At 44.1% G+C, this 23,143-nt stretch overlaps 1 long non-coding RNA gene across 1 annotated transcript; it reads right to left on the bottom strand.

Annotated features, from left to right (window-relative positions):
• Window positions 1–8,716: 8,716 nt before the first annotated feature.
• On the bottom strand, window positions 8,717–18,386 carry LOC120401627. Its single transcript, XR_005596604.1, has 3 exons — window positions 18,362–18,386; window positions 12,860–12,949; window positions 8,717–9,722 (listed from the first exon to the last, which is right to left on the bottom strand). It is a non-coding gene; the product is annotated as an uncharacterized LOC120401627 (long non-coding RNA).
• Window positions 18,387–23,143: the final 4,757 nt, after the last annotated feature.

Below are 23,143 nucleotides of genomic sequence, written 5' to 3'. Positions count from 1 at the left end.
ACCTCTAGTCCAATAGCTTTCCACCATCCCCAGCCCTCTGGCTAGAAGTCTGAGGTAGCCAGAAGGATCCCCTGTACAATATGGGGAGTGGGTTAACTTTTCATGTCCTTGCTTCCAAAGACTGTCAGTATGCAAATTTTAACAACAATTCTTAATTAAAAGATTTGGCCAATGTAGTTTCTTTCTCTTACTTAAGAAAATGTATTAGACTTTAGTATATCACATTTTTCTGATGTAACCAAACACTTTGTATTCTAAGTTGAACAAAACAAGTATCTGCATTTCAATCCAACACTTCCGCTTGATTTCAAATCAGACCATCTCATGAAAATATTAAACACAACAATTCTGGCCACGAGACAAACACCACAAGACAGAACATAGAACACACAACATAATTTTGACTGTGCCAGTAAATCATGGTACGTTGAATGCTATTCAGCTGGCATTAGTTTTCTTTGATTATCTGAAAGACAAAAACAGAGGTCCACCCCTTCTGGGCAGTCAATCATTGCTTAAAATATACAAATACTCTTGTTGATTTCAGGCAAAATAGAGGAATTACCCCATATGTCCTCGTATGGGTTTCATAGGCAGCCCTGGCTTCAGTGGCCTCTATCTTATCCGTTAGTTAATTTGCATTAACACAGATGCTTTCTGGCTTGCTTTTTTTACTTTTAACTCCTGCTTTTAAAAACTGAAAGAAAACATCACCACTTATAGTGCCTTTAGAGCCTAATAAAATTTTCATTACATAGCACTGTATACATTCTTCAACTGATTTAACAAAATTGTTCATAGCCAAATGATTGCAATCTAATCATTTCTTTGCCTGAATTTATTTACAAACATTTTAAAGACACCAAAAACTTTTCTCTTTAGCATGTTTACAAAGTTCAACTGCTGTTCCCTCCAGCAACTACAGAGTCAACTTTTCACTTTCCTGTAAATCACCTGCGTTGTCTTCCAACAGCCACTTATCAACTCAAATCACCATTCCAAATATCCTCCTGAGTATTTGAAACAGTGGGGGCGAAGGACCTCCATGACTTTAAGATTAAGCTAGATAAGTTTATGGAGGAGATGGTATGATAGGATAACGGGCTTAGTCAATAGGTCAATTAAGTGCCACACTGGTAATTAGTACAATGGGTCAATGATAGGATATTGTTAGCCTTTTTCCAGAGGGTATGGCTGGAGAGTCTTGCCCGCATGCTCGGGGTTCAGCTGACCGCCACATTTGGGGTCGGGAAGGAATTTTCCTCCAGGGTAGATTGGCAGTGGCCCTGGAGGTTTTTCGCCTTCCTCCGAAGCATGGGGCAGGGGTCGCTTGCTTAAGGAGTGGGTGGATCGGCTTATGTGGCCTGCATCTTGCAGGAGGTCAGACTAGATGATCATAATGGTCCCTTCTGACCTCGAATTCTATGATTCTATGATTCTTATATTCACTTACTCCTTCTTTCCACTACACCCTCAAAAGTTTCCAACCTGTTCTCCAATCTCTCTGTCTGTTGCCTGCCTGCCTGGGCCCGATCCTTCTTTTCTCGCTGAGCCGTCCCTTCCATTGGCACCAATTTGCTCCACTACCAGTTTAGCTAGGAGGGTGGGCTTCTCAACTAGCCCTCACCCTTCTGGTCTTTTCCCTAAAACATTTCTACTCACAAGACTACCCGAGTCCTCCCTTGTAAGGCTTGCCACCTGGGCAAAAATACATGGCCATTGGGTAAAGGACATTTACTTAACATATAATCCAAACCACTTTAGGGGGTCTACCCAGAGACCCACCCATTTGTCTGCTGACACTTAAACAGAAAAGAAAATTACACAGAGAGCAGAGAAAATTACAGTCTAAGCCAGATTTTCTACTTCTATTACATTGTCCGTTACAGGGGGCGGGACAGAAAGATCTCAATACAACCTCAGAGCTTCATCGCACACATGGCTTCCACTCTGAGGAATTACTAACGAGAAGTTCAGTTCCGCTCACACACCCAACGCCCAAATGAACAGAGCAGAAAAACAACAGTAACCGGTTAAACAAAACAGAACAAAACCAGATAGTGTTTCCTTATTCTATTAGGGCTTACCTTTAATCATGCTATTCTTAAGATATAACACCAACAGCACCAAACAAAACAAACATAAAATAACAAGGGTAAAACAGATAGATGGTGTAAATTCTGCAGGGCTCCCCCATTCATAATTGCTCACCAAACTGTAACAAATTTCTGTTACCAATTTATCCCTCATGTCAGGTGATCAGACTGACACTGCAGGAGGTTGGGGGAAGAAAACACACCATATAACCAAATTTTAAAGCTTCATTAAAATAATAAAACAACAATGGAGAGTGTTGGGAATGCTCCCACCTCACTCAGGAAAAATATGAATGCTCCAAGCCTTAAGCCACTGTAATACTCACACATGTCCAGCATGGCTACGTCTGTGTATTACGGTCAGAGAAGGGGGAATAGGTGGATGGGAGATTATCCTGTATACAGCTTGTTCAGAATTTCCAACATACTTCTGCTCTTGGGATGGCTGTTCTTTTACACCCTGGAATCTCCTGCAGTGTCTCTTTCAGAGATTCCAGTTCAGGTCAGCTGCCCTGTGGCTTTTCCAGTGTCACCAAGCCATACCAGCTACAGAGTTGCAGAAGCACGCTGTTGGATCTCACTGGAAAGTTAAGCTTTGCAAATGTAATTTCAATTCTGTAACTTGTACTGCCTTTGGTTTGCCTCCGTCTCTATTTTTCCACAACCAGCTGGGGCTGAAAGCAGTTTTTCTTTGCACTTAGCATAGTCTGTGCTGAGTCTTGACCTTGAACATAGAGCAACTTTCCCTTTATCTCTGGGACAAGCTGAATTTCAAATTAACCCGTTCCTAGACAAATTGCTCACACTGTGTCAGAGGCTTTTCTTTGGTGATTAAAAGCTCCTCTGAGATATATGATCTTATCTAGATTGAAGGTACCTTCTAATGGGCATTGTTTAGATGGATTTTCACAAGTGTGAAGATTCCAATCCTCTAAATACCTGCAGGTTTTAGGACCATAAAGTACGTACATGTAATATGCTGGGGTACCCTTAGGGGGTGAGGTGGAATGTTTAGACTGTCCCTCACCCATTTTCCACTTACACACACAGAGAGGGTGCCCTGTCCGCGCTAGCGGCTCAGAAACTAAGGATCTTTCCCTACAGGGCACTCACACAGGAGAGACTCTCAAGGAAGACTACGACTCTCCTACACCTCCCTTCAGCAAAGAGCGTCGGCTAGTCTCTGGGAGACGGCGCCGCTTACTCTGATTGCATCCAGTGAGATAATCAGACTGTCAGTAGCCCACATGGAAAGGAAGGGGAGGGAAGATGGGTTCACATGCTCCTAGACCCAGATAGCTTCCTCGCCGGACTATGCCAGGCCGAGTCAGCCCACCATGGTTCGGATCTCCTAAAGATCCACTAGTTACCGGGCTTGCATTAGAGTAGTCCTGATCATGAGCATTCGCTTCACAGGGTATTCTGGGCGTCTTCCGGTAACAGCCACTCACACTGGTGTACACACACACACACACACCAAGGCCTCTTTTTTTTCCTTTTTAACCTTTTTTTTCTCTTTTTCTTCTTTACCTCTCTTTTTTTTTTTTTTAACCACGATGCATCTTTACCTGGTCCGAACCAATACCATGAGGTGGTATGACAACCCCTCTTGAGGCAGTAAAAACCCCTCAGCACCGGTGCATTCTAATGCATTTACCTATGCATTACCTTATGCATTACCTTGTTGGCCAACTCAGCAGTTCCCAGTACTGCTATAAACTAACCTTATTGGGGCCTTTCCCCAATACCACTCTGCATCTGATCTTGCTGCACAGTCAATAAGTTCAGATGGCGTGAGCCCAACAGAGACAGACGTCCCCACGGACAGTCCTCCTCCGATACCCCAATAGAGATTTCAAAAGGTCTCATACCTCTCATGTGGCGCCATGGGGTTCGAAGGGGAATGATCCGTAGTAGCCATCTGTGGGTCCGTGGGCGTTGCCATCCCGGACAAGCCCCCAAATTGTCGGAGAAAAACTCAGTTCTCGCTTTTTGTTTGGGTGCAGCAAAATCAAATACTTTATTATTTCTCCAGTAATTACAATGGAGGGAGAGAGTGCCATAGGACACAGGGTCACCCCAGTCCCGGACAGGTCTCTCAACTGGTAAACAATTACAGCAAGCCTTTATACCTTTGTTACAGACAATTTCTAGCAATAATGCAGACGGTAAAAAGCAACAAATACATTTTGTTTATACATAAGCCTTTCTGCTATCTTATTTGTCTCACTCCTAAGACGCCAGCCTGCATATTTGCAAGGTCGTAATAACTTTTTACACAGTTCTTGTCCTCTCGCCTAGCACTATCCTTGCTTCTACAAGTCTCACGTCATTAGGGTTACAGTATGGCCTGACTCTTGCTAACTGACTGACATGCATTAAAATCCCCTTCAAATCCTTGTTAATTATTTCCCTGCTTCCACAGGGACATTGTGCCTTATTGTGACAGTTGTAAAAAAACATGGTCAGGGATGGCTGTAGAGTTGTAAATTCTATCCTCAGTAGTCAAATTATCCATAAAAAGAGACAGTTTTTAGTAGACCTGACTTACACCGGTAACAGTCTGTGTTTTGTGGGCGGGCTCTTGGCTGTCATGTCCGACTGTAAACCCACAGATGTGGAATTGTTAGATGGGGCGAGAAAGTTGCATGAGAAACTGGGGTGGTCAGATCAAAAAAAGATTATGCTCAGCAATGTAGCATCCTTTGAACAGCATTTAGGAGTCAACATACAGGTGGTGCTTTATGCGGCGAAAGGTGGGTGTTTTTTTTTAAAAAACAGACAGTGTACCTCAAGACTTTTTTCATCCTGTTGCACAATGGGCTTCTGGATGTGAAAAAGTTGTTCAGTGCAAAAAATTCTTATGAGTTTTGCCACACGTTGTACAGTCACGACCACTCTTGCAGGTATCATTGCCGCCTCTGCGTGAGTGCGATGTGCTCAGAGAGTGTGGGCATGCAGCTGAGGTGTTCTAGCTGTAGAATGTATTGTCGCTCCAAAGAGTGTTTAGACAGACACATTGACTGCACATTGAAAAAACAAGTTGAATGCCTGTCTAAAACTTTATGTGATAAGTATTAGTCTTACAAGGAGAAGGGGCACAGGTGTAAAGGGAGGCGTTGGAAGCAGTGTCAAGGTTTGATTACTGGTGATGTAGACAGCCACCTGCAGTTTATGGATAGCATTAGAAAGCCCAAATCATCAGAAAAGTAATTTTTTTATGATTTTGAATGCATGCAGGAGACAGGGTTGCATGTGCCAAATTACATTTTTGCTATGTCCCTAAAGCCAGAAAGTTTTGCTATGTCCCTAAAGCTGTGAATTTCAGGGCAGTGAGTGTCTTTCTACATTTGCTAAGACCTTTATTGACAAAAATTTCCAGTACTACACATTCCTAGTGCACAATTCTAAAGGTTACGAAGCGTACTTCATCGTTAGATAGTTACTGAAGGAAAAGATGTGCATAGAACTGATAACTCAGGGTAGCAAACTAATGTGTGTGAAAGTTAAGGCCCTGGGCATTCGGTTTATAGACTCTTAAAACTTCTTGCCTATGAAGCTTAGCAAGCTCCCACAGGTGATGGGGTTGGAAGGTTGCAAAGGGTATTTCCCACATTTTTTTTAACACTTTAGAAAACCAAAATTACGTGGGGCCTATGTCCAGTGTGGAGCACTATGGCATAGACAGCAGGATGCCCAGGAAGAAAGCAGAATTTCTTGACTGGTATTGGGACAACAGATATGAGACGTTTGACTTGCAGAAAGAGCTCGTGTATTATTGTCAGCAGGATGTCAACTTTTTGAGACGGGCCTGTATCCTGTACAGAGAACAGATCATGAAAATGACAGACGGGGGATATTGTAGAGAGAGGCCCTCGTAAATTCACAGAGGTAAAATTGTGTATAGATCCTTTCCGGTACATAATGCTGGCATCTATCTGCATGGGTATGTACAGGTTTATGTTTTTGCAGCCTAACACAATAGCTCTTCTCCCTCCAGACAACTATCACAGGCAGAAAAACAGATATTCGACCCCCTCCATTCAGTGGCTGTTGCATACCGCTCACAAAGAATATATACAGATATGGCATGCTTTATGGGTGCCCTACTTTCTAGACAATTACGCCGTCGTTAACAGGGTATGCACAGCCTTTGAGTTTAATGTGTGTTTTTTCCAGGGCTGTGTCACCTGTTATTGTGAAAAAGCACAGAATCCTATGTCAGGGACAACTTTTGGATTTCTTTATTACAAGACGCAGCTCAGGACCGACTATCTGAAAAGACTTGGTTATGTAGTGAGGACCCTCTGGGAGCACAAGTGAGCGGTCATGATAGAAACAGACAGGGAGCTTGCAGATTTCTTAAACAAATTCCAGCTGCCTCAGGCTCTCATGCCTAGGGATACTTTTTTTGCAGGGGAGGACTAACACTATCCACCTATATTACAAACCTAACTCCGGTGAAGAAATCTACTATTATGATTTTACCAGCCTGTACCCTTTCATAAACAAAACCAAAGAATACCCTATCGGACATCCTGATATAGTTCATGACAAATTTGGACCCCTCACAAATTATTTTGGAATTGTGAAAGTTAAAGTGTATCCCCCGTGAGGCCTCTTTTTCCCATTGTTACCTGTCACAGTGGGTGGAAAACTTATGTTCCCACTGTGCCAAACCTGTACAGAAACCAAGCAGTGGGAGACGGGCATCCATACTGACAAAGAGAGGGCCATCCTGGGGACTTGGTGCATGGTGGAATTGAACACGAAGGGGCATGCGGGGTGGCTAAAATCTATGAAATCTGGCATTTTCAAGAAAAAATCTGATAAACATTTTCAGAGTACCTAAAATTACACCACTGCCAAAAACAAGAGTCTTCAGGGTATCCCAGCTGGTGCACAGGTGAAGAAAAACAAAATAAGTAAGTTAACGATTTCTACCGGTAAATTCAGGCAAAGAACAAACCTACCCAATACCAGCATCGTGAGAGACCCTGATGAACTCTTTCAGTACCTGTTTTCTCCCAATTATTAGGTTTCATACTGTGAGTTTATCGATGATGAAACAGCGTGTGTGTCTTGGAAGCATGCAAAAGATCGCTACTCAGTCTCTGGCAATACCAGTGTCTTCATATCCTGTTTTACCACTGTTTATGTCTGCTTAGAACTATACAACCTGCTAGACAGGCTGCAAGAGCAGTGCCCATACCACGACTCAGTGGTATTTGTGAAAAGGGAGGGTGACTGGAACCCTCCTCTGGGGGATTATTTAGGAGACCTCACAAGCGAGATCCCGCCAGATCAACACATCACCGAGTTTGTGTCAGCTGGCCAAAAAACATATGGATACAAGCTGTTGGGAGGAAAGGCCTGTATGAAAGTCAAAGGGATTACCCTGAATGTAGCAAACTATGAAAAGATCAGCTTTGACAGTTTGAAAGATCTAGTTCTGGACTATAGGGAGGCACTGGGAGAGAACATCCCAAAAAAGATAGAGGTGCAGCAGCCCTCTACTGTAAGGAACAAAAATCAGTGGCAAATAGAGACAAAGACCCTTAAAATGCAGAAAGTCATTTACAATAAGAGGGGCCTTGGAGAAGGGTTTAAAACCCTGCCCTATGGCTTTTGAAAATGGATATAAGGTGGAAACACCCCTTTTCTCTAATTCTCGCCTAACAACTACGAGAAAAGTTATTTTATAAAAAATGTGTTGGATAATGCCAAACGAACATTATCTGTTATGCCGAAGAACATTGTGTGGTGTTACAGTTGCCCTTTATCAATTTTGTGGAGGGGCTGCCCGATGCTTTTGATGATGGCCTACTAATAAAGTAAATATTATTATCGTAGACGATCTGATGAACTCTGCTTGTGAAAGTGGTGAAATTGAGAAAGCCTTTACCAAGTACGTGCATCACAGGAACTTGAGCTTTACGTATATAGTTCAGAATGTATTTTGTCAGGGAAAAGAGAGTCACACGATTAACATAAACACAAAGTACATGGTTCTGTTAAAAAACCCCAGAGATAAATTACAAATCGCTATGCTAGCTCAACAAATGTACCCCGACAAAGCGCAATACTTTCTAGAAGCTTTTGAGGATGCTACCAAAAGACCTTATCCTGGTGGTGGATTTAAATGCTTCTACAACAGAAGCTTATAGACTAAGAACCGGTCTTTTCCCTCCAGACTGGCCAGCGGCTTATACTTTGAAAAGAACAACTGCCGGGTATAAAAATAAATGAATTATCAGCAGGCCTTTTTTAACAGCCAGGGTTGCTGACTGAAAACATATCTAGCTACGTGAAGAAAAACCTGGTCCTTTTAAAATTACTTAGCAAATCGTCCCCACAGCAAAGGAAGGCTATGCTGTGTTCAGCCTCTGACGATTTAGTAGCATCCATCTCAGAAATAGAACTCAATACCTTAAAAGGAAATGTACCTTTGACACAGAATCAAGTGTGTGTGCTGAAAAAGAAACACACATTTATAAAATGTGTAATAATAATGTGTGTAATAAAAGGGTTTCACTTAAAAGAAAGAAGCATCTGGTGAAGCAGTCCAAAGGGTTTATCAGACCTCTGTAAAGTTTTGCTATCCCTCAGATAGCGGGGCTTTTGACTAATCAACAATGGAGTATGCAGAAAAAAATGTACCTGGTGCCCAGCCGCCAGTTGGAGCAATTAAGGGCTCCCCCTCCGTTGGAGGAAAATATGAGAAGGACCACAACTCGCTTACTGGATGCTTAAATGAAGTCTGTTCTTCAAAGGACTGACTTATCCGAATACAAAAAGGCTAAACTTTACAGTGCCATGCTTCAAAGGTACCTAACATACATGAAGCAGAGCGATGCGGATAAAGGGAAAATAAGTCTGTTTCTACCGAGTGTGGAGGGGACACATTCATATTGACAAATTTGAACAAGTTTTATTAATCGCCTGATTTAACACGACCTTTTACAGCCACCTGTGAAAATGTACACCATGACCCCTACCATTAGGGAGTCTGAGCTGGTTCATTCTTCCTTTTTGTCCTTTTCCAGATTTTCTTCTTGAGATCTGTGTCTCAAACACAAGCAAAAACAGCTTATGCATGATATATTTACTCCCACAGGGCTACCAATGTGTAAGTTCCAAAAGGTCTCTAGAAAGGCATCGTCGAGCTGTCCAGAGTTTTTCAGAAAAGAAAAGTAGAGGTAAGCCCCCCACTGCTTGTTTTTAGATTTATGCAACCCTGGGTCGGTTACTAACCCCATTACACCCCATCCTTAAGTCTCAACCGTCACTGCTTAATTGTTCATTTACCTGAGCAATGTCTTTTCCATTCACCTTGTCCACCATTGACTCCCATAAGCCATGGTCCCTTCCTCCAGAGGGATGGACAACAAGAGGCCATCACACTTCTTGAGCTGCCTCATAAACGTTTGGGTTTCAGGAATGGGTTCCAGCGTATCCCTCAACATCTGGGCCAAAGAGCTCCCCTCAACTGCTCCCTCCTCCTCCTGTCGCTGATGTAGCACTTCCTTCATTAGTGGTCGAAGGCCCTCGGAGCTAAAACAAAGTCTGAAGTTCTCACAGGGGTGGTGAAGGAGTCCATTTTTCCTCTCAGCATTTCTACAATTTCTAAAACACACATTCTTTGAATGAAATGGCCTCTTCCATGTGGTGCTGGGACTTCCAGGGGAGGTGCTGAACTCTGATTGGAAAAGGGCACTAGGGGAAGCTCTTAGAGGCATCATGTGACCCTCTTCTGGGTGGGTCACCCTGCCCCAGAACTCCCCTCAATTGGTCAAATCCACTCTCAGGGAGATCTTTTGTGGCAGAAACAGATCCTGATTGTAGAGGGCAGTGGGCGGAGTTCTTAGAGGGGGCACACAACCCTCTGCTGACCCAGTCACCCCACCCTAGAACACCCCCCAATTGGTCATATCCACTCTCAGGGCAGTCCTATGGGGGGCAAAACTGATCCTGATTGGTAGAGGGCAGTGGGAGGAGTTCTTAAAGGGGTCACATGACACCCTTTGCTTCCAGTCATGTGTCCATCTTGACCCCAGAAGTAATACTCCAGTGGGGTGGGTTTTAGGGTGACAGGTAGGTGGGGCCTGATGGGTCAGGGGGCGGGGTCTACATTTGATTGATGCTTGGCCCCTTATACTACTCACTGGAAGCTGAGTTGTAAATCTACAGTGCTCCAGTATGTCACACTCACTGACCATGTAGACCCTGCTGCTACATACTCAAAGTTCCTTACTGCACATTGACATACTGCTGATTCACACCTCAGTATGTCAATGCACACTAGGGAATTTCTAGTGCGCAGCAGCAGTTTCCACATAGACAGTCAATGCATGGCATGCTGCAGCACTTGCTGCACAGGCTGTATAAGTATAGACATGCCCCCATGCTACCTTTTACAAAAAAAGATGCAGGCTGTATTCAGTCTGTCCCTTAGGTATTTGTATGCCCCTGCCTCCCCATCACCATAGTATCTGAGCATCTTACAATACTTAGTGTAGTTATTCTCACAACACCTGCTGTGAGGCAGGAAAATATTATTTTTCCCCATCTGAAAAATGGGGCTCTGAGGTACTAAGAAAAATTATGGCAAAGCAGGAAACTAAATGCAGCTCTGCCAAGACCCATGTTAGTGCCCTAATCCCTGGATCATTTTTCCTCTCTGCAGAAGTAGAAGTACAGAGCAATATAAAAGACCTTCCAGTAAATGTATCCCCCATCCCTGAATTTAGGTTGAACTCAACTACCCAATCTAAGCCCATTGACCACACGATCAGGGTGACTTAGTTCCCTCCTTACCCCATGTATAACCTTCTCATACACTCAATTAAAAGTATATTTAGTACATTAAACACTTAACACCATTCCCAAGAATAGAACAGAGACCTTCCAAACAATACAACTTTCAATGCCTTATAAACCTACACTGAGGCAAAGTGAGAAATATGCCAATGAGATCTGTCCACAGGTAAGAGTCTCTTCAATTTGTCCCTTTTCATTAACAAGGGGACCCAGAGGTGTTCCCTACAGGCCTTCCAGTTCTGGGGTTTACAGGGGATATATTAACTCTAACTTATGAAAGTAGGAATCATAAAAAAAAATCACATGCTCATGCTAAATCTCATCCTGACTTTTCTGTATGACAATTCTGCAACATGCAGTGCCTTCTGCAGCCCTTACATAGACTGGAGGACTTAAAAGGACACCCTCAACTTAAAATCTAGTCCATTTCAGAAAGTGGCTTTTGAAATCATTTCAGGTGATACATCTGCCCCTGAGTCCCCCTGACAGTTTTTGTGGTTTTACAATCACATTTTCCTAATTATAAACATGTTTATTCTTTTTATGTCTGAAAGATCCATAAAAGAACAGGGGGGGAAGATTTAGGCCCTGAGCTGTAAGTGCTTGCAGCATCTACAATGAAAACAAACTATATACAAAGTGCTGAACAAAACAGACAAACTGAAAATAGAGATGAATCACTTCACCACCACCTTTGATTTTCAGGTATACCCAGCTGAGGTGTTTCTGTATCACAGTAGGTTTAAAAAAGAGAAGGCAGACAGGAATTAAGCTGAAGGTGTCCCCTTGGCTCCAGATAAGTAGAAAAATATTTTATGGGAATTTGAAATCTACTTCAGAGATGATTTTTAAACAGCAGGAATTTGTTTTATATTTTGAAAAAGTACCCACAAGTCAGTGAACATGCACTCTGCCTTATGAGTATTTTTTTCTTCTTTGTTTTTTCCCCACACATGCCCACCATCATATTCACACTAGAACAGCAGATTGCAATGCTACTGGTAGAAATCACAAAGGAGCTAATGGGGTGTATGAATTGAATAAAACTGGAATCAAAGAACAGCAGTTCAGCTAGTATTGTTTGGATTTCATTCACAAATTACCATCTCCTTTCCTTGCAATAAATTTAAGATCCAGACTAGGGGCAATATCTCACTATGCACCCACTCCCAATAACCACATTGACCATGCATCCGATAAAGTGGGTATTCACCCACGAAAGCTCATGCTCCAATACGTCTGTTAGTCTACAAGGTGCCACAGGACTCTTTGCTGCTTTTACAGATCCAGACTACCACTCTGATACACGGCTACCCCTCTGATACAATAACCACATTGTGGAATTTGGGAAAAGTGCAGACATCTTAGTCTTCCATTAAGAGCAAGAGTCAGGCTAAGTCTTCTATTTAATAACGTGAGTCTTTAATGCAGAGCCTGGACGAGTGGGAAAAACTGTGAGAGGTTATTTTGATCTTGTGTTAGATAAGAATGGAACGCAGACGGTAGCAGAAAATTGCTGAGAAAAGTAAGATATTTGTTTATACATATTCAGGAAGGAATATGTATAAACAAAATGCAGCTGTTGATCATTACTGTAGATAACAAAAGGTATAAAAGCTTGCCCTAATTGTTTATCTAACGGATACCTGCCTTGGGAGGGGGAATCTCTGTCCGTGTGTATTCTCCCATGCATATTGCAATTACTCGCAATAAAGCTGCCTCTGGCTTGTTGCTTTACACTCAGAGTGAGGACTTTGTTTTCCTCCACAACATTAATGAGAATTACGTGCAGGCATGATAAAAAAGGACAGAATATTCTTCTTGGGTAGGAATCAGAAGAGTATAGTCTTACCGGCTTTAACAATATAGATTACCCTGTCCACTAGATGTCTCCATGAGTTTATGAAAGCCACATACAAGAAGCCATAGATATGGTCACTTACTGATTAGGATGTATCCAGCTTCAACTGATAAAACCAGGAAATATCATGATTGACTGAAATAACTTCTTTTTACTTCAGCTTTTGGAGGAACTTCAAATGGTACATAATAGGCAAAACATAAATGAACGAATTCAGTCTTTCAATGCACATTAAGATTAAGAAAATGCCCAAAACTAGGGTTACCAGATAGCAACTGTGAAAAAATGGGACAGGGAGTATGGGGTAATAGGAGCCTATATAAGAAAAAGTCCCCAAAAATGGGACTGTCCCTTTAAAAAACAGACATCTGGTCACCCTACCCAAAAGAAAAAAAATCAAACCAACAGGATGTAGAACCATCTTGAAGTTTCGATGTGTAGTGAACATAGCCTAAAGTCGTGACTGTTTTATTTTTTTAAATGAAGTTGTGGGTAAAAATTAAATACAAATATATGAAGCAATTCTCTAGCATATACATATATACAAGGGCTGCAAATTCAGGTTCCCAGGAAGCCAGATATTGGACATGATTGTGTGGGAAATAGCAGGAGAGTATTAGTATAAACTGATGAAAATCAAAATTTTTCAGCCAAAAACTGCTAAAAGCTGAACAAATTTTTGTTTTCAGCTGAAAACTTTAAAAATGAAACATTTTCTAAGAAAGCAGATACTTTCCATGAGAACTAAGTTTTTTTTAAAAAAAGCTAATTTTCCATTTAAAAAAGTGTCAATGGAAAATTTTTGATCAACTGTACTCATATCACATAACCAGTGTGATAAACTCAGGTCAGACAGCTGCAAGGGAGGGGTAGGAATCAGTCCCAGAGAGTTAAAAGGCCCTCCCCCTTATCAACTGGGAGGCAAGTACAGGTCAATCAGGTTCAGCTGAGAAAGGGTTACCACGGTAGCAAATTAGAATCAGCTGAGGGGGAGCTACCTGAAGTTAATTAGGATCAACTGATTCCAACTTAGGGCTGTCTGAGACCTTTTTAAACCCTTCCCTGGGAGGAAGGAGGGGGCAGAGCAGAGAGAGAAGGAGCCCTGCTGCCAGGAGTGTTGGAGCAGCAAGACAGCAAGCCTTACCAGGAGGAAAGGCAGCACTCTCTCCCACAAGGGAGTAAAAAGACTCTAAACAGGACTGGTGGAGATACGGGGAGCAGCCTTCCCCTGTGTCCCAAGGGGAACCATATTACCCAAGCCTATCTCACCAGGGCTAAAAGCAGCAGAGGCTGGGGAGACTGAGAAGGTGCCTTGCCACACCAGGTATACACCCTATATACACACATAGATTAATTAGAGCACCTGAAGCCAGTCACCTGATAAAACCCTCCTGCTTCAGTCATACAGTTGAAGGAGCTGAAGCAGAGTGGTTTGGTGTTGGAGCAGAGAGCAGTTTGAAGGAGAGCAGTTTGGAGGGAAACAGAGGAGAGTTTGGAAAAGTGCTGTGATGGGCCAGAAGACCAAGACCCTAGGTAAAGGGAAACCCGGCTTGTACAGAGCAGAGGGACTCCACAGGCACAAGGGGTTGGAAGAAACCTGCCCAAGCAGTGAGAGGCCAAGCTGAAGGGCCAGAGAGGGAAGTAGCCCAGGGGAAGGAATCGCTAGTTCAAGTGATTTACTGCTATCCCTAGGGCTCCTGGGCTGGGACCTGGAATAGTGGGCAGGCCCAGGTCCCTCCTTCTCCACTCCCCTTCTCTGGGATACTAGTGGGACAGTTAATACCCCAGATCAGGGGCAAGAAATGGTGCCCTGAACATCCCCACAAGAAGAGAAAGCGCGGGACCCATCATAGTAGTGCCGGCAATTTGCCACAACTGCCAGAATTCCATAAACGACAGTTTGAGAACATCTGGAATAGGATACAGATTGCTCACACTTACTGCAATACCTTAAATCAATTAGGATCTATAACTAGATATATACCTGAGCAAAACTCCAGATAAGAATGATGGATAATAAACAAGTGGCTAATAGCATCAAACCACTTTTCTCACCCTTGATGTTTCAACATGTTTAGTCTACTGCTAGTTAATGGAGATGTGAATTTCTATAGCATCTCTAGCTTACACTGGATTAAGGAATGGGTTCTAAAGGATTCTAAGGGTTAAGGAAGGATGTTCTTTGCAGAGGGAGTGGAGATGACAAGACTTGGCTTCAATCCCTTCTCCATTGCCCCCTTCTAGTAAAACAAAACTCTTCCCACTTCCTTAGCCCTCCCATACCTTAATGGGTGCCAAAATATGCCTCCCTTCTAATGCTCTGATAGGTGCTCAGCGGGAGACTGTCTTTTTGGCTACTGGGCCCTGCTCTTATACATTGCCTGCTTCAGCACAGTTCTTCAGTCCCTAAGTCCGACCTGCCACTATTCTGCGGGTCCTCAACCCAAAAAATGGACAAGATCCAGCAGAAAGGGGAGGTGTTCAGGTTCTATAGTGATTACCATGATACTAATGCCATGAATAGATTGAAAGGGGCAATGGCAGCAGAAGAGAGGTGTGTGTGTGTGGGGAGATGGGATGGAATGAGATTAATTCCAAGTTTGAGTCCCAAGCTACTATATCTCCCAAAGGCCAGAAATCCTCCATCCTTCATGGCATAGGACTCCCTGCTGGCCACACAAAAGTAGCTACACACAGTCACCACAGTTCTCTAAGAAGTTCCATACACTCATATAGCAAGGAGGTGTGGCCCTCCACCAAGACTGACGGAGGAAGCCCTATCTACTCCCTGGTAGGCTAAACCTGGCCATCCACCCCATTGGAAGCAGAGGGGCAGGACAGGAAAGGTTAAAAGGCAGGCCCTGCAGCTCAGTTGGAAGGGAGTTGGTGAAGGAGACGGACATGTCCCAGCCATTGCTGAGCCCAATGCCTGAGGATGGGCCCTGCAGCACCGAGGATCCAGAAGGACTGTCTGGTTGACCAGCTGATGGGAGCACGGAGGAGCTACTGGAACTTCCATGGGCCATTTACCCCAGGGTGACTGAGGAGCCCCATGAACTAAGGGGTCATAGGAAGTAGCCCAGGGACACCAAACAATAGTCTGATTATGTAGCCTGAATAATGGTCAGTGTGTTGCAATGGGATTCCTGCTGACTCAGTGGTGAAGCCCTCCACCATTCTCATGGCCCTGGGCAGGAACCTAGTGGAGTAGGGTGGACCTAGGCCCCCCTATCCCTTGTGGCCACCCCACCCTAGGGTGACTGCACATCTTAGGCAAAGAGGCATGTGTTTGTCTGCCATCTGCCTGGGCACCTTAGACTGCCAGAAGGGCCAGATCCCTATAGCCTGCTTATAACTCCACCTGCCTATGGGGTGCTGTTGCTCTGCCCTGCCTGCGGGCCCAAGCTCCCTAGACTGTTTGGTACTCCACGCTGGCTGAAGGACTGAGCTCGCTAGATTGATTACCATTAGGCCCCTACAGTAGGCTGCAGCTCTATAGACTGCTTACTGCTCGGCCCTGCTGAGAGGGTGGGGGAGTCCAGAGCCCAGAGACTGCTAATTCCCTTAAGCATTCTAGGACAGCCATGCAGTAGGAAGAGGTTGTGGCTCTCTGCAAAGACTGATTGGGCGGGAGGACTACAGGACCTTACAACCTCATATAGGTAACCCATTCCAGTGCTTCACCACCCTCCTAGTGAAAAAGTTTTTCCTACTATCCAACCTAAACCTCCCCCACTGCAACTTGAGACCATTACTCCTTGTTCTCTCATCTGGTACCATTGAGAAAAGTCTAGATCCATCCTCTTTGGAACCCCCTTTCAGGTGGTTGAAAGCAGCTATCAAATCCCCCCTCCTTATTTTCTTCTGCAGACTAAATAATCCCAGTTCCCTCAGCCTCTCTTCATAAATCATGTGCTCCAGCCCCCTAATAATTTTTGTTGCCCTCTGCTGGACTCTTTCCAGTTTTTCCACATCCTTCTTGTAGTGTGGGGCTCAAAACTGTACACAGTACTCCTGATGAGGCCTCACCAATGTCGAATAGAAGGAAATGATCACGTCCCTCGATCTGCTGGCAATGCCCCTACTTATACAGCCCAAAATGCCGTTAGCCTTCTTGGCAACAAGGGCACACTGTTGACTCATAGAATCATAGAATATCAGGGTTGGAAGAGACCTCAGGAGGTCATCTAGTCCAACCCCCTGCTCAAAGCAGGACCAATTCCCGACTAAATCATATCCAGCTTCTTGTCCACTGTAACCCCTAGGTCCTTTTCTGCAGAACTGCTGCCTAGCCACTCGGTCCCTAGTCTGTAGCACTGCATGGGATTCTTCCATCCTAAGTGTAGGACTCTGCACTTGTCCTTGTTGAACCTCATCAGATTTCTTTTGGCCCAATCCTCCAATTTCTCTAGGTCCCTCTGTATCCTATCCCTACCCTCCAGCAATACTACCACTATTCCCAGTTTAGTGTAATCTGAAAACTTGCTGAGGGTGCAATCCACACCAGCCTCCAGATCATTAATGAAGATATTGAACAAAACTAGCCCCAGGACCGACCCTTGGGGCACTCCGCTTGATACCGGCTGCCAACTAGACATGGAGCCATTTATCACTACCCATTGAGCCTGACGATCTAGTCAGCTTTCTATCCACTTTATAGTCCATTCATCCAGCCCATACTTCTTTATCTTGAGGGCAAGAATACTGTGGGAGACCATATCAAAAGATTTGCTAAAGTCCACTGCTTTTTCCTCTTCCACAGAGCCAGTTATCTCATCATAGAAGGCAATTAGGTTAGTCAGGCATGACTTGCCCTTGGTGAATCCATGCTGACTTTGTAATTCAGGGGTGGGAAAACTACAGCCTGTGGGCCACATCCAGCCCATGGGACAGGCCTACCCAGCTCCCGAGCTCCTCGCCTGGGAGGCTAGCCCCCTGCCCTCCCTCCATCCCCCCTCCCGCACTGACTCAGCTTGCTCTCGCTGCTGCCGGTGCAATGCTCTGGGCTGCGGGGCTGTGAGCTCCTGGGGCAGCGCAGCTGCAGAGCCGGCCTGACCCGGTGCTCTGTGCTGCATGGTGGCAGTGGCGGCAGCGTGGCCCAGCTCCAGCTTGGTGGTGTGGCTGTAGCGCCACCAGCCACCGGTGCTCCAGGCTAGGGGGTGCTCCAGGGAGCAGGGGGAGTTGGATAGAGGGCAGAGGAGTTTGGGATGGTGGGCAGGGGACGGGGGTGTGGATGGGGCAGCAGGGGTTCTGGGGGGGTTGGCTGGGGCAGCAGGGGGCAGTCAGGGGCAGGGAGTCCAGGGGCAGTCGGGGACAGGGAGTGGGGTTGTGTGGATGGGGCGGCATCCCAGAGGGGCCATCAGGGAACGAGGGGGGGTTGGATGGGGCAGGAGTCCTGGGCGGGGGGCAGTGGTGGCTGCAGAAGGGAGGTGGGGGCAGGGCCACAACCCCCCTCTCCTAACCAGCCCTCCATACAATTTACAAAATCCGATGTGGCCCTCAGGCCAAAAAGTTTGCCCATCCCTATTGTAATCTACATTTGGCATTTTTCTTACAGGTGGACACTATTGAGAGATGCTCTTACCAGCCTAGTGCAGCTAGTTATCAACTTCCAACTGAAGTGGAACGTTCTGATTTCTATATTCCATTCCTTTTATTCCAGCATTCCATTCCTTTCTTCTGTCACCTCAAAACATTCTGCTTGCTAACATTACATTTTTTCTTTTCAGGTAGAATTGTCCAGTTATTAATCTTTGGGCCAAAAATCAATAAATCTGTTTTGGGATTACAGGAACTCAGTAATAATTCACAGCATCACTCTGTCTGTTTGGCATTAGTGATGTGGGAGACCTAGAAATGTAACAAAGGTTATCACTCACTGATTAAAATTGTTCTATTATCCTCAGGATCTCTAGTTCATTTCCTTCTTTTGAAGCCTGGAGAAAAAGAACTAGCTAACTATCTAAAACTTAGGTTTCAGAGTAGCAGCCGTGTTAGTCTGTATCCGCAAAAAAAAAACAGGAGTACTTGTGGCACCTTAAAGACTAAAATTGATTTTAGCATGAGCTTTCATGAGAAGTGAGCTGCAGCTCCCGAAAGCTCATGATAAAATAAATTTGTTAGTCTTTAAGGTGCCACAAGTACTCCTGTTTTATCTAAAACTTGTAAAGCCAACAAATACATTAAGGAAACAAACCAATGTCATGTCATACACTTGTATCATTAGGATTATACGGAATTAATCTGTTAACAGCTTGGAACCTGAAGAAACTGACAAGTCCTTCCTGCTGTACTATGCTACTACAACTCAGTCTGTCTTCTCTACCACTCAACAGAAGTTTTTGCACTCTAAAGTCACTTCAGTAATCACTTATCAATTTGAATTTACCCCTGAATATTGTCAATTTGAAAATCCGTTTTGCTTGTTAAAACTGTATATCTATAAATGTTAAATTGGACTATATGTAATGCTGAACAATATAATTGTATGGTTCCTATAATTAGGCCAGTCTACTATTGGTTAATAATAATGTTATATTAGTACCAGATGTTAGTCCTGGTTATTTAATTAGCTACAATAAATTATTTTTCTACAAGTATTTTAACATGATTAAGCAAAACAGTGGTTCAAGGGAGAACACTAGATTTATTTATGTGTAAACAAGGGAGTATACCAAAGTTGTTTTGTGCAGGCTAGACCATGGGAGCTGATCATTCCTGGCTTTGGGCAGTGCAGTGTTCCTTGGAGGGAGCTCACAATGTAATTAGGGAGCTTCGCTATTTTGGATTATTACTAGAATTGGTCTGATAACTACTGAGCTGGGTGTGTGCAGGCATGGGTTCATTAACATCTGGAGCAGAGATCCCCATCATGCTGTGCTTCCCTGCTTTTCTGGTCCCAGAGTTCCGTGCGGTTCTTGCCTTGGAATCTCTGTTCTCCATTCTGTATGCTAATGGAGATGCCTCCTTGTCCCAACTTTGATGAAAATGAGACTAGGGGAGTTTCCTTAATATTATCATCCTCATCCCAGGGGTTTAGGTGTGTCTCCCACTGCATTTTCATTGCTTTTTGTAAGTCTTTCTTCTGATGCAGATTTGGTTCAAGCAGAGGTGGGGAATGAAGGTGTCTTTCGTGAGTCAGACAGGCTGGGTACTGTGCCCTGGTTCCCCAAGAACACAGAGCTGCTAGGTAACACTATTTACATCAGGTGCATTTTTAGCCTATCACCCCTTTTAGAACCCAGGCTGGCCTTTCACCACTTTTAGAACTTTAAAATGTGAACAAATACTACTATCGCCAGTTATTGAATTCCAGTAGTTACCAAGACCATCACAGATGTTGATTATTGCACATCTTGATTATTTATGAAGTATTGATTTCTTATAAAACACACCACTAACCTTATTACAATTTAAAAACAGATGAGTAATGATTAGAAATGCTATTTATTTGTTAAAATTACAAAAATATCTGCAAGTTAGACCTTCATATTTAACTTTTAACCAATCTTTTTGTGCAAACTGCATTTCTGATCTCTACTCTCATATTTTATTTAGGCATATGTGGCATTTTTCTAACTCCAATGTTTAAGAAAGCAAGTCAAAGCCACTACTCTCTTTTTGGATCATACAGGCCTCCATTCCCGCTGCTCCCTTCCTATTGTGCAAATATGAAAAAAAAAAATCTCATTATGTACCTTGGAAACTGCTGGGTTTATTTTTTGCCTGGTAACACTTGGCCACATTTTGATACTGTTGCTCACGCTCAGTGAGTAGCACCTTGCTCTACAAGTAGTTCCGCTGTTCTACTTTGCATCTGGTGTAATTGCTGTTGATACTATAGCCACATTGATTGTGAAATAAAGTACTATTCATCATGAGGAAGGGTATCAGAATTTGGCCCATTGTTTGTAGCAGAACTCTTTTTGTTTTCTTGTGGTTTAAATTAATTTCCTATGAGAAATGGGTGGTGAATCTAGTAGTTTTCTATCTCAGTGGGCTTCAGCAGCTTCTTTAGCAGCACCCTCAAAGTGAATCTTCTTTGTATTAATCTATGCAAAGTCTCCCCAAGTCTGGTTTTGTAGGGCCTGATCTAAAGCTCACCATAGTGATCTAAAGCTCACCATTCTGGACTTTAGCAAAGCTTTTGATACAGTTTCCCACAGTATTCTTGCCAGCAAGTTAAAGAAGTATGGGCTGGATGAATGGACGGTAAGGTGGATAGAAAACTGGCTAGACGGTCGGGCTCAACGGGTAGTGATCAATGGTTCCATGTCTAGTTGGCAGCCGGTATCAAGTAGAGTGCACCAAGGGTCGGTTTTATTCAATATCTTCATTAACGATTTGGAGGATGGTGTGGACTGCACCCTCAGCAAGTTTGCAGATGACACTAAACTGGGAGGAGTGGTTGATACGCTGGAGGGTAGGGATAGGATACAGAGGGACCTAGACAAATTAGAGGATTGGGCCAAAAGAAATATGATGAGATTCAACAAGGACAAGTGCAGAGTCCTGCACTTAGGACGGAAGAATCCCATGCACTGCTACAGACTAGGGACTGAATGGCTGGGCATCAGTTCTGCAGAAAAGGACCTAGGGGTTACGGTGGATGAAAAGCTGAATGAGTCAACAGTGTGCCCTTGTTGCCAAGAAGGCTAATGGCATTTTGGGTTGTATAAGTAGGGGTATTTCCAGCAGATCGAGGGATGTGATCATTCACACAGCCTATGAAGAGCTGGGTGATAGGATGCTGGGTTTTTTTGTTTTCAGTTGCTGAATTGCATTAATGAAAGCTAAATGGATATTAAATATTTCCCTGCTTACTTTTCCATGTAAGCAAGTGCAGTCATTACAACAGAGATGTAAGTGATTGTAAATAAGATGGGGAGATGATCCATAAAATAATGTGGCCCAACCTACAAAAAGATTTGAGACGCAGCATCCTGTTCTATTCTAGGTCTACCAGGTGGTAAGTTAATAAAACAATTGTTAGTAAACCTATGCTTCTTTCTTTTTTGCCATGGTGTCTTGTCTTCTCCATTCCTAAATAGAGGCTTAAACCACAAATACGAGCTATTATTTCTAGGATACTGTGACAAAGTGAGGCTGGAGGCTGCAAGAGGGTGCTCCTATTGGGTTCCAGGAGATGGGCGGGCACAAAGGGCTCACAGGGCAGGGGCCCAATGAAAAGGTCCAGAGGGTCTGTGGTATAGCATGAGCAGGGAGCACCCTCGGCGACTGCCACAGACCTGGTTGCCAAAACCAGCTTCCAGGTCTGGAGGTGGTCCTGGTAGAAGACCAGGAGCTCAGAGATGTCTCGTGGAAGACCTCTCAGATGGAGATAAAGGAGCTTCAAGTTGTCTTGGAGCCCTCAGAAGTGGTGCAGGAAGGTGTGCGCCAACATGCTCCATGTGGAACTACTTGTACTATAAAGAAATCTCTGCAGGGCCTGGAGGCAGAAGACATGGACCTGAGTGCAAAGGCAGGTCAGGCCCTGTCCTCCCCTCTCCAAGGGAAGACTCAAGACCCCCACAGAGACCCAGTGCAGTTCTGGTCAAAAGAACTCCAGAACCTCTTGACCCGCCACCCCACATTCAGGGCCAGCCCTGCTGATTCCAGCCTCTGGCCAGTCTGCACTAAGGCAGGAGAGCCAGCCGCAGATTCAGATCCCACCCGCCTCTGGAGAGAGGTGGGAAGGGTCATGAAAGCCTGCGGGGGAGCCCCATCTAAGCTCACCCCTGAACCTCGAATTTTGCAGGGGTCATAGAATCATAGAATCTCCAGGTTGGAAGGGACCTCAGGAGGTCATGTAGGTCCAACCCGCTGCTCAAAGCAGGACCAAACCCAACTAAATCATCTCAGCCAGGGCTTTGTCAAGCCTGACCTTAAAAACCTCTAAGGAAGGAGATTCCACTACCTCCGTAGGTAACCCATTCCAGTTCTTCACCACCCTACTAGTGAAAAAGTTTTTTCCTAATATCCAACCTAAAACTCCCCCTCTGCAACTTGAGACCATTACTCCTTGTTCTGTCATCTTCTACCACTGAGAATAGTCTAGATCCATCCTCTTTGGAACCCCCTTTCAGGTAGTTGAAAGCAGCTATCAAATCCCCCCCCCCCACTCCTGTTTCTTGACCCTGCCTTTGGGTACACTCTTGCTATCACAGCCTCACAAATTAAGTCTACACTGCATAATTTCACTTATCACCCATATTGTGTTATTGCACTGTGATTCACATTCTACTTCCACCTTTCTGATATACTTTGTATTTGCATTAATACTACTGTGTTACATTGTGTATAAGGCCACCAACCACTTAATACATTCTATCTAAGATTGTTGACCATTCTATATAGAAGCTACTAT

The sequence above is a fragment of the Mauremys reevesii genome, linkage group 3, assembly GCF_016161935.1.
Source record: "Mauremys reevesii isolate NIE-2019 linkage group 3, ASM1616193v1, whole genome shotgun sequence".
NCBI classification, from domain to species: Eukaryota; Metazoa; Chordata; order Testudines; family Geoemydidae; genus Mauremys; species Mauremys reevesii.
This window is presented reverse-complemented; position numbering and strand designations above follow the sequence as displayed.